The sequence below is a fragment of the Balaenoptera borealis genome (genome assembly GCF_965194805.1).
Source record: "Balaenoptera borealis genome assembly, contig: HAP1_SCAFFOLD_847, whole genome shotgun sequence".
NCBI classification, from domain to species: domain Eukaryota; kingdom Metazoa; phylum Chordata; class Mammalia; order Artiodactyla; family Balaenopteridae; genus Balaenoptera; species Balaenoptera borealis.
In genome coordinates, this window is record NW_028123355.1 from 47,044 (window position 1) to 66,480 (window position 19,437).

Sequence of the window (19,437 nt, forward strand, 5' to 3'; positions counted from 1 at the left end):
GTATTTGTCTTTCTCTGTCTGACTTAACTTTACTTAGTATGATTAACTCTAGTTCCATCCATGTTGCTGAAAATGGCATTATTTCATCTTTTTCATGTCTGAGTAGTGTTCCGTTTTATTTATTTATATATATATATATATATATATATATATATATATATATATATATATATATATATATACCACATCTTCTTTGTCCATTCATCTGTCGATAGATATTCAGGCTGCTTCCATGTCCTGGCTATTGTAAATAGTGCTGCAGTGAACACTGGGGTGCATGCATCTTTTTGAATTATGGTTTTCTCCAGATATGTGCCCAGAAGTGGGATTGCTGGATCATATGGTAGTTCTATTTTTAGTTGTTTAAGGAACCTCCATACTGTTCTGCATAGTGGCTGTACCATTTTACATTCCCACCAACCGTGTAAGAGGGTTCCCTTTTCTCCACACCCTCTCCAGCATGTATTGTTTGTAGACCTTTTGATTATGGCCATTCTCACTGGTGCGAGGTGGTTCCTCATTGTAGTTTTGATTTACCTTTCTCTAATAATTAGCGATTTGAGCATCCTTTCATGTGCCTGTTGGCCATCTCTATGTCTTCTTGGGAGAAATGTCTATTTAGATCTTCTGCAATTTTTTTCATTGAGTTTTTCTTTTTATATTGAGCTGTGTGAGCTGTTTGTATATTTTAGAGTTTAATCCCTCATGGGTTCCATCGTTTGCAAATATTTTTTCCCATTCTGTAGGCTCTTTTCGTTTTGTTTATGGTTTCCTTTGCTGTGCAAAAGATTTTCAGTTTAACTAAGTCCCATTTGTTAATTTTTGTTTCCATTTTCATTGCTCTAGGAGGTGGTTCCAAAAAGATTTTGCTACAATTTATGTCAAAGTGTCTTCTGCCTATGTTTTCCTCTAGGAGTTTTATAGTATCCATTCTTACATTTAGGTCTTTAACTCATTTTAAGATTATTTTTGCGTATGATGTTAAAGAATGTTCAATTTCATTCTTTTACATGTAGCTGTCCAGTTTTCCCAGCACCACGTATTGAAGAGGCTGTCTTTTCTCTACTGCATATTCTTGCCTTTGTTGTCATAGATTAATTGACCATAGGTGGTTGGGTCTACTTCGGGGCTCTCTTTCCTGTTCCATTGATCTATATTTCTGTTTTGTGCCAGTACTATGTTGTTTTCATGACTGTAACTTTGTAGTATGGTCTGAAGTCAGGAAGTCTGTTACCTCCAGCTCGGTTTTTCTTTCTTAAAGTTGGTGTGGCTAATAGGGGTCTTTGTGTTTTCATACAAATTAAAAATTTTTTTGTTCTAGTTCTGTGAAAAATGCCATTGGTCATTTGATAGGGATTGCGTCGAATCTGTGGATTGTCTTGGGTTATATGATCATTTTAACAATATTGATTCTTCCAGTCCAAGAACATGGTATATCATTCCAACTGTTTGTGTCATGTTTAATTTCTTTAATCAGCATCTTATGGTGTTCAGAGTACAGTTCTTTTGTCTCCTTAGGTAAGTTTGTTCTTAGGTATTTTATTTCTTTTGATGTGATGGTAAATAGGATTGTTTCCTTAATTTTTCTTTCTGATCTTTTGTTGGCTTTAAGTGGGCTTTAAGGCTTCAGTTCCCCCCTATACTCCTGGTCTAACCACACACCTGGGGGGGCCTTCAGGCAGATTTTTTTAAAGCTATTTGAATGTATGTTCAAGGGCAGCAACAAATCTCTCATCCTTGGATTTAATACATCTTTTTATTGCATTATAGATGAATTTACTTTATAAGATAGTTACTTACCTTTGCTGTGATAGGTTCACCAGTTCTTTTATAATAAGTTTGGTTCAGCTCAGCATCTAAATTCTACAAAATTAGTCTTGCTCATTTCCATTTAGATGAGCGCCTGATTAAAGTACAATGGCACTCTGACTTCTTAATATAAACCTTTACATTTTTTTATAGGAAAGTTTTACACAGTTTAACACAATAAAATTTGATGCCATTCAAGCACTATATATTTGTCTTAGTTCATGTTTTCATTATGATGTGCTTGAGTTCTAAGGTTTGTGTAAGTGTATAAAGATTTCTAGTAACATTTTCCCCAGAATAGTATTTTAATTTTTATCAGGAACTTGAACATTAATAGTTAGTATATGAGGAGAAACATGTGAAGAATAAAGAGGTGAATAAAGATGAAAAATTAAAAATTGAGGATAATAATGAGGATGTGAACTAAAACCCTGGCTGCATTGTCTTCTATGAATAATTTTCCAGACTTTACTGAGTATATCCATGTTTTCTCATTCTTCTCAAACATTGGAAGGGCTTTCTTTCTTTTAAATCTCTCAGTAATTATTCTTGTTATCCTCTACTAGTGACTTATGAAAGAAGTTTCTCCTGCCGTTACTTGATTTTCTCTGTTTCATTAATCTCTTCCTGTGTATTGGATCATCACATCAACATTCAAATATGCTCTAGAATCTCTTACCTCAAATAGAAAAAAAAAAAAAAAAGACAGTAAAAATATTAGTTAGATCTCTGAAATAAATGTCTGGTCCAGAAAATAACTTAATGATATGAATTCTGGCACAGACATCACCTTCTTAAGTCCAGAGAAATGTCTTTCTTTGATTTTTTCCTCCTCTAACACATTACTGTGCATTGTCTTATTGGAACAAGCTACTAAATCTCTCCAACCCTTCAACGTGTCATTGAATTCATATTCTGCAACTTCCTGTCCCAATAATGTTAATCTCACCATTTCTTTTATCCCTTGTTTGATTATATAGAAAGTAAAGATAATATCTGTAGCAGACATAAGTGGTTGCCTACCTCACTTTCAATCTCCCTACTTGGTTATTTTGTTCATGTTTTTAATTCTCTCCCATAGGACTCACTGTTAAATCCTGCGTACTCTAAGCTGATCATTAAAATCTTTTTCTCTTTGCCAGTGATAGATCTAGGGATGATTATGAAACTTTGATCCTACCCTAAAGATAAAAAATATATTTTAATCATGGTTAAATTTGTATTCATCTTCATTTACATTTGGAGAAGTCTGCTGGAAAGAGTCTGGGGAAAGTTTCCCCTTTAAAAAAGAAAACTCACACAAGAAGAGTTACCCACATTTTCTACTACACGTTCTCATGTTTACACACAGAGTCATAACCATTTTACTCTCATGAAGGGAGGAAGGCTGAGAACAAAGGTGCTGAGGAGGGCAGGTCAGAAAATAACGCAAAAAGCTGGGTTCTTGATGACATCATTCAGCCACTGAATTAAACAACCCTGGGGGTGCCTGACCTTTAGAGTCTTTGCTATATGAGGTAATAAATTTTTCTTACTGAATTGGGATTTTCTATTTTTTTCAGGCAAAAGAATCTTATATAGTGTAGTACTTACCCACAAGTCTGGTGAGATGATTTAATAAGTTAATTCACATATACCACATAGCAGAGAGCTTGGGACATAAAATACTTAAAAATGGAAATTATTACAATTGAATTTTCCCCTCTTCCTCTCCTTCTTCTCCTTCTTCTTCTCATAGTATTAGTATTAGTAATAATTAGTACTGTTTTATTTTACGATTTCATGCGGTCTAAGTAAATTTAATTTCCCCAATAGCAGTACCATGCATCTTTATGAAAGAAAACAAGAAACAATATCCAGCAATTAGATAAACACATAACATTTTCTGTAGTTTAAGAATCATCTTTTGGCTTACAAGATTTTCAGATGTAGGGGATTTTAAATGCCTACTCCGTTCTTCATTACCTGCTGAGTTATCCATGACCTAAATATATGCCTCATCCTTATATTTTTATCGTTAGACTCATATGCCTCCTTCAGGGGTGATGCATTCTACTCAATAATGACAGATAATGATATAAAATTTAAGCAAATAGTAATGTTATAAATGGACCTTAATCATTTCAAATCTTATGTTTCTCACTCAGAAAGGACCAAGCTTTCCAAAATAGTAGTGGACCAGATGGAAGAAATGTAATATTCAAAGGCAAATCTATATATGTTACTTCAGATATATCAAGTAAAGGTAAAAATGGATATTTGTTTCTAAAGAGAGATAAAAGACCTTGCTAATTTTCATTAAGTACTTAGTCTTAATGAATTTCACTTAAATCCTAAGTAATTTTTAAATAGATCTTTATTGGAGTATACTTGCTTCACAATACTGTGTTAGTTTCTGCTGTACAACAAAGTGAATCAGCCATATGCATACATATATCCCCATATCCCTCTTGAGCCTCCCTCCCATCCTCCCTATCCCACCCCTCTAGGTCATCGCAAAGCACCGAGCTGATCTCCCTGTGCTGTGCTGCTTCTTCCCGCTAGCTAACTGTTTTACATTTGGTAATGTATGTATGTCAATGCTACTCTCAGTTCGCCCCAGCTTTCCCTTCCCACCCAATATCCTCAAGTCCATTCTCTATGTCTACATCTTTATTCCTGCCCTGCCACTAGGTTCATCAGTACCATTTTTTTTTTTTTTTAGATTGCATATATGGAATCTATTCCATATATATGCGTTAGCATACGTATTTGTTTTTCTTTTTCTGACTTACTTCACTCTGTATGACAGACTCTAGGTCCATCCACCTCACTACAAATAACTCAGTTTCGTTTCTTTTTATGACTGAGTAATATTCCATTGTATATAGGTGCCACATCTTCTTTATCCATCTAGGTTAGTTCTATGTCCTGGTTATTGTAAATAGTGCTGCAGTGAACACTGTGGTACATGTCTCTTTTTTGAATTATGCTTTTCTCAGGGTATATGCCCAGTAGTGGGATTGCTGGGTCATATGGTAGTTGTAGTTTTAGTTTTTTAAGGAACCTCCACACTGTTCTCCATAGTTGTATCAACGTACATTCCCACCAACAGTGCAGGAGGGTTCCCTTTTCACCACACCCTTTCCAGCATTTATTGTTTCTAGATTTTTTGATAATGGCCATTCTGACCGGTGTGAGGTATCACCTCACTGTAGTTTTGACTTGCATTTCTCTAATAATTAGTGATGTTGAGCATCTTTTTGTGTGCCTCTTGGCCATCTGTATGTCTTCTGGGACCTAATTAAACTTAAAAGCTTTTGCACAGCAAAGGAAACCATAAATAAGATGAAAAGACAACCCTCAGAATGGGAGAAAATATTTGCCAGTGAAACAATAGATAAAGGATCAATCTCCGAAATATACAAACAGCTCGTGCAGCTCAATATCAAAAAAAACAAACAATCCAATTAAAAAATGGGCGGAAGACGTAAATAGACATTTCACCAAAGACATAAGTAATTTTTTGATTGACTTGAATGCCAGCTTTATATTCAGAGTGGTCAAGTTCAAATAATTTTTGGGAGAACTGAGCACACATGCAACAAAATGTGAGGACATTAATCGAAATTTAAGGACTATAAACTTTCCAAATAACTCTAACATAAAATCAGTGAAAAAATTTAAGCAATATATAATAGTGACATAACTGTTGCTTCAGTCTTCTTGTAAATTAAATATAAATAACACCAATAAGTAAATTTTCTTATATGGGTTTAATAAAAAATGGTTCTTGAAAATTAAAAAAGAGAAAAATTAAGTACATAATTACATTGGAGTCAAAGTACATTTTATTGTTGTTGTTGTGATAACAGTTGCTAATTTTCAACAATACAGGACTTGTTGCCTAACTATAATTTTCTTTGTTCCAAATAGATTTTTCAAAGCAAAAATATGACATAAATTTTGCCCATAAGATGATTAGACAAAACTGGCATTGGGATGGAAAATCATGTGTTTCAAGACCCTTCACACCAAGAGATATTTAGGCATTATTACTTAGATTAATTGAGCTTTTATTAAAGCTAATTTTCTAGTATTCACACTTCAAAATACAGATGGAAATAAAATATATAGTTCTCAATTTGGCAGGAGTGTACTATACAATTTATAATAAAGTTGATTTATATTAATTGCTAGAAAATTTATGGGCAACAGATTTATTTTAATGGAGTCATTTATTGTCCTAATTTGTTTTATTGATATTAGGATCCGGACATCTTGCTGTTTTAAAAGGATACTCAAGCACAGGGAGATCAGCTCCGTGCTTTGTGACCACCTAGAGGGGTGGGATAGGGACGGGGGAAGGGAGAGGCAAGAGGGAGGGCATCTGGGGCTATATGTATATGTATAGCTGATTCACTTTGATATACAGCAGAAACTAACACAACACTGTAAAGGAATTATACTCCAATAAAGATGTTAAAAAAAAAAAAGTTAACAAACAGCAAATTAAAAATGGATGATTTTTTAATCCATTTACAATCAATTAAATAGTACATTTTGTTTTCTTTTCTTTTTTCTCCTTATGATTGTTGTTTTTCATTGTCGCCCCTATGTCCTTATGCTAATAAATAAAGTTGGTTTCTGCTAAATACAGTATTGAAAATCAAGAAGGAAATACACTATTCTCTTATTCTCCTTTAATTTGAAAATATGTGTATTGGCACCACTATATTGCTTTCAGTTAACGTTAATTTGTGTGTACTTTACATTTTTTTATCAGTCTTGCTAAGGGTTTCTCTTAGTTTCCTGTTGCTGCTGTAACAAATTAACACAATCTTAGTGACTTAAAACACCACAAATTTATTATTTTACAGTTCTGGAGATCACAGTTCAAAATAGGTCCAACTAAGCTACAGTTAAAATGTTTACAGGACCCCATTCCTTCTGCACATTCTGGGAATCCATTTTCTTGCCTTTCTCAGCTTCTAGAGGCTCTCCCCAATCCTCAGCTACTGGCCCCCTTCCATACTTACAGCCTGAAATGAAATCATTCTCACTTTGCTTCCACTGTCACATCTCCTTTTCTGACTCCGACACTTCTGCTTCCCTCGTCTACTCTTTTTCAAAATAAGGACCTTTGTGATTACACTGGCTCACCAGGGTAATTCAGGAAACGCTATGGAGATCCTAACTTAACTGCATCTGCAATGTCTCTTTGCCATGTAAGGGAACATATTCCCAGGTTCTGGGAAATAACACTTTTACAACTTGGGAGGGGGTATTATTCTACTACTACAGAGTTTATCAATTTTATTAAACTTTCAAAGATTAAAGCTTATGGCTTTGTTATTTTTCTCTATTTTATATCTTTGATCTTTGTTCTCATCATTCTACTTTTTATCCTTCTTCTTCCTCTGGGTTTTAAATTTTCCTTTTTCCTTTTTAGAATCTTGAGATGGAGGCTTAGCTTATTGATTTTTTAAACTTTCATATTTAAATGATAAAGTATATCCAAAGACTGTTTTGCCTCAATCATATAAGTTTTGATAAGGGAAATTTCTATTTCCATACTGTCAATAATATATTTTAAATTCCCATTGCATTTTTTTAAAGAAGTGTTAATTTAGACACGTACTGCTAATTCTCAAACACATAAGATTATCTCATTATTCTTCGCGAAAACATTTATTCATTTATGTATGTTCACAGAACATATGATCCTTTGTGACTTATTGAGACTTGTTTTATAGCCCCAAAGACTATGTATTTTAGCTGCCAGATGTAGTATTCTATAAATTTCTGTTAGGTAAGTTAGATAATAATATAGTTTAAAACTTTTATATCTAGAACAGATATAGCAGAGGAGAAAGGGTTGAGAGGTGGGCAAAATGGGTAAAAGGGATCGACTCTGTGGTGATGGATGATAACTACACTTTTGATGATGATCCCGTTGTGTATTGAATTACAGTGTTGCACACCGGAAACTTTTATAATGGTATACATCAATTTTACTTCAATAAAAAATAAAGCTTTTATAGCATTACTGATTTTTTTGTTTTTAATTATGAGAAAATCCTATTTGAAATAGCTGTGGTTCATTGTATATTTTTCTGTAGCTCCTGTTAATTCTGTCAATGTTTTAAATGTATGTTGCTTTGTGTTATTACTGGTTATTTTCTAAATTCAGCTTTTTAATCTTTCACTTTTCAAAGTGACTTAAATTATGCCCATTAGCCATTATTGTAAGTAAAATACCATGTATTGTTGTTTTGTCCTTTGTACTTTAGTTGTCACTCATTCTCCTTCTATTATGTGTTATGTATCCGCAGTGTAGTTTTTTCTTTAAAGAGTTAGTAACTATTTAATATATTTTATAAATATTATTTTATAGTTAAATTCACAATTTCCCTTTCCGGTGATCTTCATTTCTTCCTGCAGATACGTACATCAGTAAATTTGTGCTCATTTTTGTTTGTTTGTTTTGGTTTGGTTTGGTTTTCTTTGTCTTATCTGAAGCGCTATCAACAGTATTCCTTGCAGTCTGGTTCAGCTAGCAACAAATTCTGCCTGTTCTTGTTTATTTGAAAATTTCATTATTTAACCTTAATTTTGGGACAAAATTATTAGTAGATATAAAATTTGGGGGTTACACATTTTTCCTATAATTTCATTAAATATATGATTTTATTATCTCTGGCTTCACTTGTTTCTGATGATGTTAGCTCTCATTCTTCTTATTGTTGTGCCAGAATATAATGTATCTTTTTATTTTCTGGTTAAATATTATTTTCATTTATGATGTTTGACTATGATGTGACTTTCTTTGAATGTATTCTATTTGTGTCTTGCAGAATTTTTTAAAAATAAGTTTTTGTTTTTAGAAAAGATTTTAGATTTATAGAAAAATTGAAAGGGTAATACAGAGAGTTCCCATATACCCAGCCCCGAGTTACATTCTGCACCCATCCTGGATTCCCCTGACCTCTTAAATGATTTTTTTAAATTTGTTTATATTAATATTTACTATTTGAGCTGTAAAGCTCTATGGAATTTTACAAATGCTTAGTGTCATGTATCTGCAATGAAAGTATACAGCATTGTTTTGAAACGCTGAACATATTCCCTGTGTTTCATCATCATTTCTAGCCCTTCTTTAATCTACTGGCCATTCCTGATTTACCATGCCTATAGGTTCTGTCATTTCCAGATGTCATATAAGTGGAATAATTCAGTATGTAGACTTTTGCTACTGGCTTCTTTCATTTTACCCTATACATTTAATATTCATCCATATCCTTTCATGGCATTTTAGTTCATTTATTTTTCTTCATTGAATAATATTGCACTGTTTGAATGTACCACATTTTGTTTATCCATTCATCTATTTCTCTCTTGATTGTCTTTGTCCCTTGTGAAATACCAGTTGACTGCATTTCTGTGCATCTCCTTCTGGGCTGTTTATATGGTTTAATTGATCTATGTGTCTATTCTTGAGCCAATATCATGCTCTCTTGATTACTGTAGCTTTATAGTAATTCTTGAAATCAGGAATTGTTAGCACTACAGCTATGCTGTTAATCTTCTATTATTGTTTTGGCAATTTTAGGTCTTTCTCCTTTCCACATTAACTTGATATTAGTGTGTCAATATCAAGAAAATAGCTCACTGTAATTTTGATTGGAATTGCATGGAATATATAGATACAGTTAAGAAGAATAAACATCTTAATAATATTGATTTTTCCAGTCAGTATACACAGAATAACTCTTGATTTATTTAATCTTTGGTTTCTTTTATCAGCATTTTATAGTTTTGCACATATAGTTCCTATACATATTTTGTTAGATTTATATTTAAGTACTTCATCTTTATGGTACAATATACATGGTATGTTTTTTTTTGTTTTTAATATTAACTAGAAATTTATTTTATTTATTTATTTTATTTATTTTTGGCTGTGGTGGGTTTTTGTTTCTGTGCGAGGGCTTTCTCTAGTTGCGGCAAGCGGGGGCCACTCTTCATCGCGGTGCGCGGGCCTCTCACTATCGCGGCCTCTCTTGTTGCAGGGCACAGGCTCCAGACGCGCAGGCTCAGTAGTTGTGGCTCACGGGCCCAGTTGCTCCGCGGCACGTGGGATCTTCCCAGAGCAGGGCTCGAACCCGTGTCCCCTGCATTGGCAGGCAGATTCTCAACCACTGCACCACCAGGGAAGCCCAACATGGTATGATTTAATTTCAAATTTCATTGACTTATTAAATGTATGTGTGTTTATATTTATATGTACGGTATATATACAAAATACATATATATGTATGTATAGCATATACACAAGAATATATACTAAACCATGAATCCTGTGACCTTGTTATAGTCCTTTGTTATTTCCATAATTTTCCAAAATTGTATTTTTCTGCAGAGACAATCATGTCTTCTGCAAGTATAGACAGCTTTATTTAATCCTTTCCAAGCCAAATACTTTCTCTTTTTTTTTCTTTCTTGTTTTAATGTACTAGCTAAAAATCTCAGTAAAACGGAGAGTAGGAAGAGTAAAAGAGAATATCTTTCGTTTTTTCTGGATTTTAGTGAGAAAGTTTTCAACTTCTTAACATGATATATAAATATTTTTATTTCACGTAATGCTTGTGTCTGGTTTTGGTATTATGGTAATGCTGACCTCATAGAATGAGTTTCCTCAGCTTCTGTTTTCTGGAAGGGAATGTGGTAATTGGCACCATTTCTTTTGATTTGGTAAAATTCACCGGTGACTATCTGAACTGAAGGTTTCTTTTTTGGAAGGTTTTTGATTATTGATACAATTTTTTTTTAATAGATATGGGCCTGATCAGATGACCTGTCTCTCCTTGTGTAAGTTTTAAGCATTTGTGTCTGTGAAGAAATCATTCTGTTTCATCTAAATTATAGAGTTCTGCTTGTTGTTCTTTACTGCCTTTTTAACATTCATGAAACAGGTCAGGATGACGTCTCTTTAATTTCTGATATTGGTAATTATTTTTTCTTTTCTTTTCTTTTTCTGTTAACCTGGCTAGAGGTTTATCAGTTTTGCTGGTCTTTTCAAAGAAGTTTTTGGTTTCATTGATTTTCTCTACTAAAGTTTTCAGTTTCAATAACTTATGCTCACGTATGTATTATTTCTTTTTACTTTCTGCTTACACTAATATTAAATTGTTCTTCATTCTCTAGTTTCCTGAGGTGGAGCTCAGATTACTGATTATAGATCTTTCTTCTTTCTGAATATATGCACTTAATTTTCCTCTCAGCACTGCTTTCTCTGTATCTACAATTTTTTTTAAATTTTTATTTCTATATAATTGCTTTTTAAAATTCCTCTTGAGACTCTTCTCTGTGATCCACATGAGCTTGAGAAAAATGTATATTTTATTGTTGTTGAGTGGAGTATTCTATAAATGCCAATTATATTAGTTTGATTGCTATTACTGTCCAGGTCAAGTCTATCCTTACTGATTCTGTACCTACTTGATCTATCAGTTTTTGCTTCACATATATTGAAAGCTTGATGTCAGATTCCACAACTTTAGGAGTTTTATGTCTTTTTGGAGAATTGATACTTTTATTAATATGTAATGTCCCACCTTTTCCTTGGTATTTTTAATTAAAAAAATTTTTTTTTTAACATCTTTTTTTTTTTTTTAAACATCTTTATTGAAGTATAATTGCCTTACAATAGTGTGTTAGCTTCTGCTTTATAACAAAGTGAATCAGTTATACATATACAATATGTTCCCATTTCTCTTCCCTCTTGCATCTCCCTCCCTCCCACCCTCCCCATCCCACCCCTCTAGGTGGTCACAAAGCACCGAGCTGATCTCCCTGTGCTATGCGGCTGCTTCCCACCAGCTATCTATTTTACATTTGGTAGTGTCTATATGTCAATGACACTCTCTCACTTCGTCTCAGCTTACCCCCACTGGAATGGTTTTGACCCAGAAAGAATGTCACCAATAAACAGTCTCAGTGTGAAACAAGATAGAGAACAACCCCTCAGGGAGCTCACTGTAAGGCTGGAGGCAAGGCCCCTCCTACACTTTTCTTCACTCCCACATGGAGCAAAAGACTCAGTTATGTGTTTAGTCCAAATCTTGTAAAGCAGCACTGGCTGTAGGGGCTAACCCTGCCCTTTGTTTCCAGGTGTCCCAAGCTGATTCTTAAATCAGCCTTGTTGAAATTAATATGCCTACTCCAAAGTTTTTAGTTTAGTATTAACTTAATATGCCTTTCGTATTCCCTTTACATTTTTTGAATTATTGGAATTTATTTTTAGAATAGTTTTGAGCTTGCAGAAAACTTGAGCAGCATGTTCAGAGTTCCCATATACTCCCCCTCCCACTCCTTCCCTTGCCCTCATTATTAACATCTTGCCTTGGTGTGGTAAGCACGTTAAAATTGAACCTACATTGATACATTGTTATAAAATAAAGTCAGTTATTTTAAGGGCTCACATTCTTTGTGATCTACAGTTCTGTGGGTTTTGTCAAAGGCATGATGTTATGTACCCACCATTACCACCACATCATGTGGAATAGTTTTACTGCCCTAAAAATCCTGTCTGCTCTAGCTGTTCATCCTTCCCTCCTCCCCTCCCCAATCCCTGGCAGATTGTTCTTTTTTTCACTGTGAATATGATAAATTCCAGATTTTCTCCAAATATATTATGGCAGATTATACTCCAACACATGGAAGGGAAGTATTATCACAGTAGTTTTTTTTCAAATATAATCAGACTGGGTTTATGCCTCTCCTACAAAGATTGATAATAATAAAAGTATATTGTCTCTAACACTTGTTCACCTGAGTTTGGATTATATAAGAACTACTGAAATAGGCCACCAATCTTCCAACTCTTGTGCTAGAAAGAGCCTCTTTTTTTTTTTTTTTTTTTGTCTAAACCATACTAGCCTCTAATGAATTCAGCCAATTAAAGGAACTAAAGGTTTCTTTTCTCATTGTTCCTATGATCTATATACTCTGTGTGCCTACAAGATACCAGTATTAAGAGTTCATTCCTTGCATATTCTCTGTCCATCACCACTGCCCTATGCTATGAGGAAGTGCTTCTTCTCCACCCCTCACTTGGGTTACAGAAGGATTAGTCTGTATAACCACTTACTCTAGGCTAAGTGAGGTCTTTGAGTACCTCATAAGGCCTCTTTAGCCATAGTTCTTGATGCTCTGGACTTATTGGCATGTTCATAGGAGTTTTTGTGGAAATGTAGTTACCTGGAAGTGCTGAGGTGTTTGTTCGCTTGTTTGAAACTTGAGTAACGTAAACACCTTGTTCTTCTGCTTAATCCCCAAGGATTGACATGGGGATGGTTCAATTTCTCCTTTTAGTATATTCAGTAGACTAATGCAGCAATGTGCTGTGTTCTCCTTCAATAGTCCTTGTTACTCCCATTTACTACCCACATGGGTAAGAAAGCTGTCCTACATGTTTATCTCAAACTTACATGGAGAAATTTGAGAAGAGTCAATTAGTAGAACCATCCATAATGTCAACTACTCGTAAGGGTCTATAGAGGCAAACATAGATACATATATCCATGTCTGTCTGTCTATCTATCTATCTATCTATCTATATCTCCTCTGGAAATTTTTTTCCGTGATACATTAGTTGGTGGGAACGAATTTTTCATAGAATATGTAAAGGCCATTCTGTGTGTACATGTTTGTATATATTTCATAATTTATTTCCATGTATATGTAGATAGAAATCTACACACCAAAGTTCTACTTCATTTATGTAATTATTAAGGTTATTTTTTATAATGAAATGTTAAGATTTCAAAGAATTTTTATCTCCTAATTTTCTCCCAAATATTAATTGAATTACATAGGGGAACATGTAATCTAAATTCCTAAATAGTTATATCAATATTGATGCTAATTTTCAACGCTTTTTTCATCAAGTGTATATATTAATAAGATGTGTGAAATTTTTAAATTCTAGTAATAGCTTTAGGTATAGATTTTTTTTTTTGATTTCTATGTGTGTGGTGTGTTTTATTATATATTAGTCTCTTAAATCAAATAGAAAACAAAAAGTGGAGCTACAAACCAAAGTTACAACAGTATTAGCTTTTCTCATCGCCCGTCTATCTACTTTTGCCAGAGGTCTTTATTTCTTCATACGGCTTTGAGCTACTGTGCAGTGTCCTTGACTCCAACCTGAAGAACTCCCTGTGGCAGGCGGGTCTGGTGGTTAAGAACTCTCTCAACTCTTGATTAACTGGGAATGTCTTGATTTCTCCCTCATTTTCGAAGGAAAGTTTTGCTAGATATAAGATTCTTGGTTGACGGATTCTTTCCTTCAACACTTGAAGTACATTGAGCCATGCCATCTGGCCTCCGAGGCTCCTGATGAGAAATCTGCTCATGACCTTCCTGGCAAATCTTCTCTCAGCTTCATAGAACTTTCATAATGTACCTTATCGTGTCTTATGCAGCAGAACATTTTGTATAGTATCGTGAAGTCAGTTAAGTTGTAACATTATTTTGAGACCAGAATTTAAGGAAAAGGAAATGAATATTTCAAGTGTAGACATTATGAGGTCTTTAAAATTATTACAGATTTTCAAACTAGAAATAAAAAGGCCACTGGAAGTATCCTACAGATTTTAATTTATAACAAAGTGAATACCAATATCTAATAACACACGTAAAGAAAAATTTCTTTGGGATCCTTTTTCCTAAGTGTAAAGGGGCCTTGAACTCAAGAAGTGAGAAAACCCCTGTGGTTTACCCCCAGCTGTGATGCGTCCATTTCTTGCTCTGACCTCAGAGTGCACCACTGTGATGTACTTCACAGAGCCCTGTAAAAGGGGCAGCTGGGCCCAGGTTTTTGGTCCTTAGAGCCCAGGAAGCTGCTTTTGGTGACCTGACGGCCTTGGACCTACAGTTAGCTTGTTTTTTCCTTGTTTCTGCCATTTTGTTGATTTATTTTTCTCTTTTCTCTACTCTTTCTTATCTTTCTCATTTTTCTTTCTTCTTTGCCTTTTTCTCATTTTTCTCTCTTTATCATTTCTTTTAGTTTTAAATTTTTTCTTCTCAATTTTTTGGTGTTTCTTTTCCATTTCTTCTGCTTTCTTTTCTTCCTTTGTTCTTTTTCTCATTTGTATCTTAATTTTAGTTAGTATTGCTAGATTAGTACAGTTAGCATAGTCAGTACTGTTGGTATAGTTAGCATAGCTGGTGTAGTTAATACTTGATTAGCATAGTTAGTGTAGTTAGTGCTAGTTAGCACTGTTGGTACAGTTAGCGTAGTTAGCGCTGTTAGTAGAGACAGCACACTTAGCACTGTTAGTACAGTTAGCATTGTTAGTTAGCGTAGTTAGCGTTGCTAGGTAGTGCTGTCAGTCAGTGTAGTTAGCAGGTCACCATGATGCAGGGCCTCACAGCCAACCCTGCTGACAAGAAGGCTCATATTGATGGCTTTGAGATCCTCCGCACCATTGGTGAAGGCACCTTCGGTAAAGTGAAGTTGGCGCGGCACATTCTGACCGGGACACAGGTGGCTCTCAAGGTGATTAAGAAAAGGCGTCAGAGCGTCGCAAGTGTCCAGGCACTTTTCCGGGAAGTGTGCGGTATGAAGCTCCTGAATCACCCCAATATTGTAAAACTGCTGGGGGCGATTAACACAGAGGAGGCATTTATTCTGGTGATGGAGTACCTCAGTGGGGGGGACATGTACCACTATTTGAAGATCCATGGCCGTATGACAGAGGTGGAGGCCCGAGGCCCGTTCCAGCAGCTGCTCTCCGCCCTGCAGCACTGCCACCAGAGGGGCATCGTGCATCGGGACCTGAAGCCACTGAACCTCCTCTTTGATTCCAAGATGAATATCAAACTTACAGACTTTGGCCTCAGCAACAAGTGTGATGACTCTGGACAAATGGACACAATCTGCGGCACACCCCCTTACTGTGCCCCGGAAATCTTCCTGGGGCAGAGCTACAGCGGCCCTGCGGTGGACGTGTGGAGCCTGGGAGTAGTGCTCTACACCATGGTAACTGGGTGCCATCCCTTTGTGGGAAAAGACTACCAGGAGCTGCGGAAGCAAGTCCTACAAGGGAAATACCACATCCCACCTTATCTGTCTTTGGAGATAAGGGATCTATTACAAAAAATGATTGCCCTCAACCCCAGTGACAGAGGCACCTTACCTGACCTCATGAGTCATGCTTGGTTAAACATGGGCCAGAAGGAGCCACTCCAGCCACCCTGTGAAGAGGACCTGAAGGTGACAACGGTGACGACTCCGGGCTTGACTTGCGACCAGATCCAGGATGCTGGAACAGGCAGTGTGAGCGCCAAGAAACCCCAGGTAGGGGCCTCCATCGTAACTGTGAGGCCCTTCTGTCGCGGGGACCTCAGCGGCAGTGAACTTGAGCCTTCTCAAAGCCCTGTGGTGTCCCCCCTGAAAAGCAGGTGGCTCTACCAGGGAGAAAACGTGCAGCTGCAGGAAGACCAGCAGGCGGGGCAGAAGACCGGTGAGTCTGCCTGTCCCCCACCCAGCCTGGAGGCGAGGACTGCCACCCCCAGCCCAGCCCCCCAGTGTGGCACTGGGACATCCCCCTCTACCAGCAGCAGGATTGGAGCCCCAGAGGGAACCAGCTGCCCCCCGGGTGTGTCCAACACTGGAGGGTCCTCCCACACTGGGCAGCCTGAGAGTGTGTCCTCATCCACTCCCTCTGGCCACAGCCAGAAAAAGCAAGGGGTGGCTAGGAGAATCTGGAACTTTGTTTTGAAACATCTTTGTTGCAAGCTGCCCAGCAAGAGGCGTCATAATAAAGTGAGCCCATGTGAACCCCATGCATGACCGAGGCAGGAAGGTCAGGCCGCCGCGCTCCCTGGGGCCCGGTCCAGTGGAAGATGAGGGTGTTCTCTGCGCGGCCTTCAGAAGCATCGTATCCAAGACCCTGGCCAGCTCAGAGGATGGTCCGGAGCAGCCCGGGCGACCGAAAGCGAGGCCACCGTGGCTGCAGGTCTGCCCCTCAACCCCCACCTGGGTGAAACTTCAGAGACTGGACTGTCATTCCTGGGTCACGTCTCCCCTCCCCCACTCTTCTGTCTTCCGTGTTGGTGGGGGAGGGGGATAGTTCTTGTTCCAAGGACTCCTTGGTTCTTCCAATTCTAGTTAATAAACTTGATGCTCGGGCTTCCCTGGTGGCGCAGTGGTTGAGAATCTGCCCGCCAATGCAGGGGACACGGGTTCGAGCCCTGGTCTGGGAAGATCCCATGTGCCGCGGAGCAGCTGGGCCCGTGAGCCACAATTACTGAGCCTGTGCATCTGGAGCCTGTGCTCCGCAACAAGAGAGGCCGCGACAGTGAGAGGCCCGCGCACCGCGATGAAGAGTGGCCCCCGCTTGCCACAACTAGAGAAAGCCCTAGCACAGAAACTAAGACCCAACACAGCCATAAATAGATAAATAAATACTTTTAAAAAAAAACAAAAAAAACTTGATGCTCCAGAAAGATGTATCACACCCTGCTTTGCATCTGCTGTGATGTATAGTGCTCAAGGAGACACCTAGAAAGACAGAAGCTGAGAGATTGGAGTGTGGATGCACAAATAGAGTTACTAGGAATGGGAGAAGTACAATTTAAACTCAGTTACTGGGGCGCACACTTCCACTCCAGCACAATGCAGTGCTTTACATGTTTACATGGCCCCAAGGTATTATAGGACACATTCCCATTAGCTCTGTTGCTTCTGGGCCGTGCTCAGGAACTAGGTCAATACAGATGCTCCTGGGTGGGGATCCAGCGTCCACATTGCTCAGTTCCATCCTTTTCCATAAGCCTGAGCTCACCCCCAGCCTCCTCCCCACAAACAGGTGGAGGTCAGCTCATGACTCTCACAATCCTCAGGTTCTTCCAACCTGCTTTGATCCTTGGGGAAAACCAGCCAATTGTTGGCTTGTCTTTCCCAAAGTTATCATCCTCTTTATTTCTAATGTGGAACACCTACCTCTTTATTCAATTTCAGATTTTATAAAATACTGGAAAAGTCTTTGGCTTTAAGCTGCTTTTTTCTGCTTTCCTACAACAAATGTCCACTGAGAAAGAAAACAGAAAACCATTATCTAATTGAAATTGTAGGAGCAAATATATGTAGAAAAAATATATATACCTTAATACTGTCCCATTTGTATACGTATTTCTGATCAGTGCCATTTGTATAGCTTCACTATTAATTGTCAATTCCTTTGGGGTAACCTGGAGTCCCTACTGACATGCAAACATTCTCTGAGAAAACAGCACTGCTATTACCACTTAACTATGCTTTAAGGTAAATTAATTTGTCAGCTTTGTTGGTATGACCACTGACAGTCACTAGACTGCAGCTCGTTAAGATTGGTTATAAAATGTGTTTTGCTGGAGGGCGGGGGAGAGGAAGTTTCTGAGCCCAGTTGATATTCTCAGACTAATTCACAGTGTGGTCTTGGGGGCTGTTCCTGTCTCTGGAATAGAAGCGGCCAGAGAGTGAAGAATTACAAGAACATTTACTTCCTTCATTTCCTCTTTAGTTCTAAATATATCTCAATGTCCAAAAATAAAAGGCTATGTAATATATTTCCAGTTTTTCTTTATGAATAGGATCAGTAAATAATTAATAAAAGCAAATTAAAAGTGAACTTGTCACAAAGGGAACAATCCTTTGTCTGACATTAGTGAACAGCCTGGTTTTTAATATAAAATATTTTATAAAAGAAAATTATGCTGAGTTGCACTCAGGGTAATTAACTTTTCAGATGCAATAGCTTTAAACTATTTATGTTGCTTGAGAATAATTACTTGTAAGCAATTTGTTTCAATTTTATAAACTAGGGCCAGTTATTATAGGTATTACAGAAGCAGTAATTGCTATTCAGCAGGGTGACGCTTTGCTCTGTCCTCTCAGCGACTCCTGGTTGGAGATACGGGGGCACAGGACGGTAGGGAATTTGTAACTGCTTTGCTTTTAACATCATTGTGTTAAGGCTGCAAGAGACTAGCTTATAAACTATGAGAGTCAGGCAAAGAGTTTGAACCTACACTATAAAATCCTGTAGTTCTACCCTCTTTACAATATCTGGCAAATCATTCATTTCACTAGGTTTATAGAGAGCCATTTAGGAAAATGAAATGGGTATCCTATGGGTAAAGATCTAATGTCTAGTGCAACCTAGGGCATTATAGTGCTACCTTCCAGCTCTTCTCTCCCAGTGTCTTATACTGGAGTTAGTGATGTGCACATATCTATTCATAGTTCCTCATTCCAATGAACTGTAAGGTCTTGAAATTGAAGGCATGACTTAGCAAAACTTTTTTCAAGGAGCAGGCACACAGAATATGAGTGCTGATTACATTTCATAATTAAATTCATTTTTTTTCTAATATAAACATTGAATTTCTCCTTAGCTTTCATACTAAGAAGACCTTGCAACTCACAAGATTTGACAAATAACTCACCTCTTTGATTACATGTTTATTTGCATATTACTTTTTACCTGATATGAGAAAGAACACAGCTAAATACAGTTGTACTGGGAGTTTTGTACACGTGTGGAGGGATGAGAGAGAAAGGGTGTCGCTAACAATGGATTCTGACAGCAAGAGGGAGGC

The 19,437-nt window shown here is 37.0% G+C and overlaps 1 long non-coding RNA gene across 1 annotated transcript in view; it reads left to right on the forward strand.

The window, feature by feature from the left end:
- Positions 1-19,437, forward strand: part of LOC309621688 — a 253,188-nt gene that overhangs the window by 28,873 nt on the left and 204,878 nt on the right. Inside the window, exon 3 of the long non-coding RNA XR_014240159.1 lies at positions 9,861-10,015. This is a non-coding gene — a long non-coding RNA (uncharacterized lncRNA). The remainder of the gene's footprint in view (positions 1-9,860; positions 10,016-19,437) is intronic.